Genomic DNA, 6,000 nt, shown 5'->3' with positions numbered 1-6,000 from the left:
AGGTCCCAAACAGACCAAATTTGCACAGATAAAGACCCTCCCTCCCTGCCCCCGCCTAAACCAGAGGCAATCCCCGATTTGAGTGAAGATGCTCTGGGTTTAGAGGCATCCAAGAGAACTGTCCCTAAAAACCACATTTCCCTCTTTGCCAAGCCCTGTGCCTGCAGAGGGAGGGTACCCACCCTCACATAGCAGGGGAACAAAAAGTGGTCAGGAAGGCAAACCTCCCCAGCCTGCGCTAAGAAGCATGAGAATAGTTTACACAACTATTGTCACTTGTCTTTTAATCCAAAAGGAGCCAAGATGCATTTCTGCTGACAGTGGTGCAGCTGCTCCCTGTGACCAGGATTAGGAAAAGCAGGCTTGCATTCAGCTCCAGGTGTTGTCCATCTCCATCACCCAAGGCTGCCATCACCCACCCAGATTTTGCACACCCAACCTACATCTCAGCCTGACCTCTTCACAGAGAGGTCATAGGTCTGGATTTTAAATCCTCCCAAGGTGCTTCAGAGCCCAGCGTTGGAGCTGGTACCGGCCAAGTGTTGCAGGTATCCAGAAAGCTGTCCCAGGGGGACAGTCCTGGGCCTCAGCTGTGTTCTTCTCTTCCCATTTCAGGCATAACAGGCTCAGCCAGAGGCCCAGCCTCACCCTGCAGAGCCCGTGAGCTATAACAACCCCAGGAGATGGTGTGTTTCACTTCATTATTCATACAGAGCCCCCCAGCTACTAGGGTTTGCTCTACAGGACCATGTCTGCCTTGGGAACTATATAATGCTGCTGTCTACAGCCATGTTCTTCTGAAACCTTCACCTTCAGTGAATAGCTTGAACTCATGGTGGCTTAAGCTCACTCCCGTGCAAATCCAAATGTCTAACATCTTCTCAGCATCTGATCTCCAAGAGTCTCTCCAAACTGCAGGTTGTACGTTATTAGAGAGAGAGCCTTGCTCTAGAGCTTCAGTTGCCATCTAGCAGTGGTGGGAGGGAGTTCTAGGCATTAGGCAGGTCTGGCTTCAGGTGGTGCTTGATGAGGTTTGGGCTTAATTTGTTCTCCTGTTGTGCTTCATGGGCATCGCTGTTGGATGAGGGAAGCCTTCATCCCTCGCAGCCACTTCTTGCTGTTACTGCTCAGCACCTCCTGCAGGAGGGCTTGGCAGCCAGCAGGTGGGCACAGAGAGCCAAATGCATGAGAGTTTTTATTATTATTATTATTAAAATTACAGAGCAATTAATTGTAATTAAGAAAGATAAAACTTCAGAAGGAGAAAGCACAGCTATCATGCTGACACTGTGCTGGCAGGAAAGAGCATCTGCATCTGCATCGCTGGTTCTGGAGAGATGACATGAAGAAAAATGAGCCCCAGGAGGATGCCGTTCCCTATGAGGCACACAACAGGCTGCTCTGGTCCATTGGCTGTTCCTGAAAGATCTACCTGATGTTGCCCCAAACACTCAAACTCATGGTCCAGCTTGAGCACACCTCCTTGTCCATGTTAAACAAAGGGAGCCCTATCCCTAAGACAACCACCAGCAAGCCCAAAGCCATCCCCACGAAAATCCTCACCTCTGAGACCAGAATTTACTTCATTTATTGAAAACCCTGTGCCTTTAAGGCTGGCCCCAGCTGCGTTTTCCACCGTACAGAAGAGGCTGAGAAATTAAGTTATGTGAGGCTCCTGCAGCTGAACCAGATGCGACTAAAACCAGCCTCTTTATGTATTCATGAGCTGTGTGGAAGAGAAATAAAAGGATTCATTACCACGCAAACTGTTACTAATGACATGTACCTGGTGCCGAGCACCTCTGGAAATCTAATGCGACACACTGGAGGAGAAAATGTATTCGCTTTTCAGAGGCCGGCACTGAATGGAAAATTTCCCCTCCTTGGCCCTTCCTCATTCTGCATTCACTAAAAGCAACATTTACAATTCTTCTGCCATTATGTCCTACCAGGGCCTCTGCGCTTTCTGTCATGACCTTGATATTAGCTGAAAATTGGAAATTCGCTGGCATAGCGGAGGTGGGGAGGGGTGTGAAAAAACTTGCTCTGCCTCCCGGTTTGCCATGCACTGAAGAAAGAAAGAAAGAAAGAAAGAAAGAAAGAAAGAAAGAAAGAAAGAAAGAAAGAAAGAAAGAAAGAGAGAAAGAAAGACAGAAAGACAGAAAGAAAAAGAAAGAAAGAAAGAAAGAAAGAAAGAAAGAAAAAGAAAGACAGAAAGAAAGAGAAAGAAAGAAAGGCAACACAACTGTTTTTAAGTAGCCAGCAGAAAAATGCAGAGGCTGCACAAGCAAGAAGGGATGGGAGGCAGAGGGATGGGCATGAGTGGATGGAGTGCCTCGGTGGCCTTGCCTCTGCAAGGGAGAGACAAAGGTCCCAGCAACTTCATGTTATCTCTCACATCTGGGTGTGGGGGATAAATGCTCCCCAGATGGAAGGAGAAGAGACTTCGGGTTCTGTTCTTGCATCCCTTTACACTGATTCATCCCCAACTCCTTCGGCCAGATCACTACCCCAGAGCTGGCCCCATAATTTTCATCCAAATGAAGTAAATGAGACATACAGCTTAATGAGGGAGCAAGGAGGGAGGGGTGAGGAAAAAGAGTTAGGGGTTTCATCGCTTTAGTGAGGTGCTGAGCACCTGTGCATGGTACAGTGAAGTGAAATGCTGGCTGTGAACTTGGCTGGGAACATTTGCCAGGAGGGCTTAAGGGAGGAGACCTGGGGAGCAGCTCAGACCAAGCTCCGTACAACAACAGGGTGGCGGGGAGAAGGGGACCACTGGTGGAGAGAGCAGGGAGGGAGCCTGAGCACTGGTGGGGCAGCAAAATGCAGCCCCCTCTTGTACAACCCCAGCTGCTGAGTTCAAATCAACATCTTGGTCAAGCTCAGGTTGTTGCTGACACTCATGTGTCTCTGTGCCCCCATTTTTCTCCTTTCTAAATTTTTTGCAACCACCCTGCCTCCTCGCCAGCATTCCCATCACTTGTCAGCTTGCTTCCCATCCACATTGTCGGCCCCCATGTCCTTGCTTACTGAGGGTTGCTTGTGTTAGTTGGAGAGCTTTCTAATTTAATCAAGGTTAGAGATGCAGTTCTTGCTTGCCCATTTTGCTGGCCCCCCTCTCTGATTAATTCGCAGGACGTCAGCTGTGCTGTTCTGTTTTGCTTGTCACGTTCCTGCTGCATCACACTCCATCTTAGATGGCCTGGTTTGTGACTTCCTTCAGCTCTGGGAGCCTTGCTGAAATGAAGTTTGTGGAAATAAAGGAGGATAAGGGTCCCCAAGGTCTCTCAGTTAGGAGTAAACTTGCCCAAAGGCTGTGCTGTCTCCATGGGAGCTGCACCTTCTCTTCTGTGTGTCGGGGAGCTCGCTCCCAAACTGGGTCCAAACTGGGCAACCAGGCATTTTCAAATGTGGGCAACCAAGACTCGGGGGGGGGAAGCCACAGCTGACCAGGCTCTTGCTGCCCGCCATCCTGTGTGGTGTTGGCAAGAACCAACCCCCCCCCCCCCCCCGAGGCTCTCCCAGCCCAAAGCTGCTCTGGGAACAGAACCATTTGCTCCGACGCTGCAAGCCACGAGCGCAGCCTGAGCTTCTCTGCCCACAGATCAGCAATTGCCCTTTTCTAACCTGGGCTCTGGCTGACTGCAAGGGGAAAGGACGTGACCCTCACTGAGGGCCCCACTGGGCAGAACATCCCTCCCACTCGGTGGCAGGGCAATGGGAGAAGCAGAGCAGGCACGGCATGTGCTGCTCGTGGGCTTTGCCTCTCTGTGCCATCCAGGTATCTGCGCATCCTGCCCCCGGGGCCATCCCCAGCATCAGACGGACGAATGGACAAGGCAAGGGAAGAGAACAGGGAACGCGTGCAAGAAGTTAATAAATAAATTTGTGTCGGGGCAGATGAGGGAGCTGGTGAGAGCATCACAGCACCAGTCCCTGCAGCACAACACAGCTGCTAAAAGCTGCCTCTGATTTTAACAGCAGCCTGGAGAAGGGGGAATCAGCCCTGACCTCGGGAGCGCTGCCAGAGGTGAGAGGCAGGAGAAGCCTGGGCAGTTTGGAAGAACTGGCATACTGCCTTTGGGGGAAAGGGCACCAGAGCTCATCTTCCCCAAACCCTCGCAACTCATCTAACTGCGCCGAGGAGGAGGCAGAACTGAAACCAGCTTTGCTGCAGCATCTGTGGGCCTCTTGCGCATGAGGTTTTGGCCAAACTTCAAGTGGTTTTGGTTTGAGTGATGGTTGGCAAATGGAGATGGAGGCTAGCACTGGGCTCTCTGAGCTCAGGCTTTGTCTCAAAGGTTGGATTTCCCGGTCTGGGAATTTTCCTGCCCATTTCTGTCCCCACCACCAAATTTATTGATCGTGATGGGTGGCAGCACTGGGCTAATGGCTCTCAGCTGTGGCTGAACCTGCATCAAAAATCACGCTCCGTACGGTTGTCAATCTGACCTCGAATCAACGCCATAGGACTGAGCTTTCACATCTGTGCATCTTTCCCATCATTGAAACACGATGAGGTGGGGGAGTTGTGACAAACTGCTGATCCAAATCATCCATAGGAGGCGGCCAAGATGCACACCCAAAGCTGCTGCCGGCAGTCTCTGCTAGGGACCAGGGGGGACCTGGAGGGATTCGACCAGCTCTGTCCTCCTGTAGAACAAACAAGGAGAAAAACGGAGGAAGCCAATGTGCATTAATAGCAAAACTTGTTGTTAAGACTAATATTTCCTTCCCACACAAACCACTGGAGGTGTATCCTCCGTCCAACCACCCACACTGGTGGGATGCCCCTTTCTTGATGCTACTTTGCCCTGGGCAGGGATTTATGCTGTCTCCACACTAAGACACCTTGCGCTGCAGCTTTCTGTGGTGCAGAATGGGTGGAAAACCCTACTACTGTGAGTCATCAGCATTTTGCAGAAGTACAAATGCACAGAGCTGTAGGATCCAGCTTGAAAACAGCAGCCCTGCTTGTCTCTCAGCTCCCTGCTGTAAAACAGAAGGTGGCTTTGCACTCGTCTGAGCACCACAATCTCATGCTGCAACCACAGAAATCATCATCTGTGATGTGCCAGGGGTTTTCTATTTGGTAAAACAGGCATACGCTCACTGAAACAGTGGTCCTGGGTTGCGGAAGGTTCCTGTCCAGCAAACCCCAGGCCATGCTCTGTGGTTCTGGGAAGCTATGAAATCTCTTTGCACCTCATTTCCTTGTCTAGAAACCAGGGATAAGCAGCACTTTCATCCATCGTGGGAGAACAGCAAAATGCAAGGTGTTGATGGGCTTAATCAACTGGGAGGTCTCAGAGGTTTGTAGATGTGGGCTCTTTGCCTGGGGGCTGCTGAGGAGGATCCTGAGGAACATCTGCCCTGTGGCAGTCACAGCCACATGGAAAAGGAGAGTGGGATTTTAAGGAATGTCTTGGAATGGTTGGCATTGCAGTCTCAAAAAACAACAGGGTGGGGAAGGAATAGGTTAATATTTTGGGCGAAGGCAGGTGAGGGATGCGTACAGCACTGAGACTGCTCATGGCATGGGATGAGTGGCCTGATCCAGCCCCTAATGAGGGAGGAAGAATGCTTAATTTTAAAACAAGAGCTGTGTAGTTTCGGGTGAGAAAAAGGGAGGGAAAGAGGAGGAGAGAGGGATGGGGAAGGGCAGCAGCAGCGCTGGCCACTCGAATTTCAGGGCTCTCAGGGAAAAGCCAAGCCCTGAGCTATTTTCCCAGGCTGTGAGAAAGCGTCGCAGCTGGCTTCACCCACCCAGGGCAAGAGGCAGGGTCTGAAGTGGTGCCAGAGCCTTAGTGGGGAGGTTATGGCCGGGTCCTCCCTGGCTGGAGCAGAAAGATGAGACCTTTCCCATACACAGCTGCTGGCCACATTGCCCAGTGCAGGGGAGAAATGCCGTCAGGAGCCCGTGACAAGTTATCGGCTGTGGTTAAAAGGAGATGACAAGTGGGGGAGGCAGCAAATGCAGGTGTTGGTGAGGAATTA

This window comes from Cygnus olor, chromosome 21 (assembly GCF_009769625.2).
Source record: "Cygnus olor isolate bCygOlo1 chromosome 21, bCygOlo1.pri.v2, whole genome shotgun sequence".
NCBI classification, from domain to species: domain Eukaryota; kingdom Metazoa; phylum Chordata; class Aves; order Anseriformes; family Anatidae; genus Cygnus; species Cygnus olor.
The sequence above is the reverse complement of the archived record's forward strand: the minus strand, read 5'-3'. Positions refer to the sequence as shown.